A 1,631-nucleotide genomic window follows, 5' to 3' on the forward strand; every position below is an offset into this window, starting at 1 on the left:
GCCAATGTTTTGTCTGCTCAGGTTTTTTGAACTTTCTTCCTGTGTGAGGCAGACTGTGTGACCTAATGTTCTTTTTCCACTTTCCATTACCAACAGAACTCCGATTTTGTACGGGGGTAAGTGTGACGATCTTACTCACATTTCCTGCTCTCCTCTGAAGCTACAGTAGTCACTGAGAGTTCTTGCCTTGTGGTCATTTCTGGGGGGGCTTCACAGGAAGCTCTTTAAAAGGAGATTAATTCTGACTGGCATGCACCTTTGTCTTTTGACTTACCCTTTTTTCTCAGAAGCCCACGTGCTAAGGATGGTGGAATGGAAAGGTAGACATACCTGGGGTCCCTAATGGAATCCTGGAAACAAGGTTCCAGCCCTGCTCTGCACACTTCCGGGCTTCTTACTTTGTGGGACGAATAAGCCCTTTATTTGGGGAAGCCACTGTTTTTTGTTTGTTCTTGCTTTAAATATTTCTTTGGGGGAGGAGGCACCACGCTTCTCAAATAAGGGAAATATTTTACAGTCTAGAGGTCTTTTATTTATTTATTTTTTTGCACTAATCATGCCATAAATTCATAGGGAATGTGTTCCAGCAGCTCAGGCTCCTTTCTGTTGCTTCTCACAGAGCCCACTTCTTGGGTGGAGCAGCCTGGCCCTTCAGTTGAACCCAAGCACCTTCTCTTTGGCTTCCTTCTTTTTCTGTTCATTTTCCTTCAGACGCTTCAGCAAACTCTCTTTGCTCTTAGAGTGTTTAATATGCTCACTACGTACATCAGTTCTCTTGGCAAGGCTCCTGCCCTTCACTTGTTTGTTCACAGCAGCCAACAGCACGCTGGGAACCACTGTAGACTCTTCCAGTTTTGCCATGGTAACGTTTGTGGGGCATTCCTTTTTGAACAGTGCTCATTCCCTTGATGTCCACAATATCACCTTTCTCATAAATTTGCATGTATGTGGCTAAAGGAACAACTCGATGTTTTCCAGAAGGCCTAGAGAACGTATAGCTGGAACCCTTCCTCTTTTCTTCTTGTTGGTCATCTTGGGGCATTCCTGGAAGATGGCGGATCGGGCTGAAAGGCTAAGCCACTGGTTTCTTGAGTCCTCTATTACATTAACCCTGTGATTTATCATTTGTTCCACTCTGTGGAACTTAGCCATTTCTATCTTTGATTCTAGTATATTCTAGTCCACTGAACACATATCTATAACCAGGCTCTAAACTTCTTGAAGGAGGCAAATGACCAGCGGGTAGGAACACAGTCTCTGGCGTTCCATAGCCCTGGGATATTTGTTAGGATGAGTGGTGCCAGTGTTATAGCAGACAAAACTCAAGGTCGCTGTGGCTTTGTGCAATAGAAGCTTACTTGTTGTTCACAGGAAGCCCTTTCTGGTGTGCATTGTCATTCAGGGAACTAGGCTTTCACCATCTCATAGTTCTTTACTGCTTAGTCTCCCCGGAGTGGTTTTCCCATGTGCACAGTTAAGAACTTGGGCAGATACAGCTACTCATCAGATTGAGCTGTAAGAAACTGATGATGGGGGCGCCTGGGTGGCTCAGTTCGTTAAGCGACTGCCTTCGGCTCAGGTCATGATCCTGGAGTCCCGGGATCGAGTCCTGCATCGGGCTCCCTGCTCGG

General features: G+C 45.9%; 1 pseudogene; it reads right to left on the reverse strand.

Annotated features, from left to right (window-relative positions):
• Window positions 1-554: 554 nt before the first annotated feature.
• LOC102732780 (large ribosomal subunit protein eL21 pseudogene) lies at window positions 555-1,042 on the reverse strand (annotated as a pseudogene).
• Window positions 1,043-1,631: the final 589 nt, after the last annotated feature.

This window comes from Leptonychotes weddellii, chromosome 7, assembly GCF_054177405.1.
Source record: "Leptonychotes weddellii isolate Sample4059 chromosome 7, ASM5417740v2, whole genome shotgun sequence".
NCBI classification, from domain to species: Eukaryota; Metazoa; Chordata; class Mammalia; order Carnivora; family Phocidae; genus Leptonychotes; species Leptonychotes weddellii.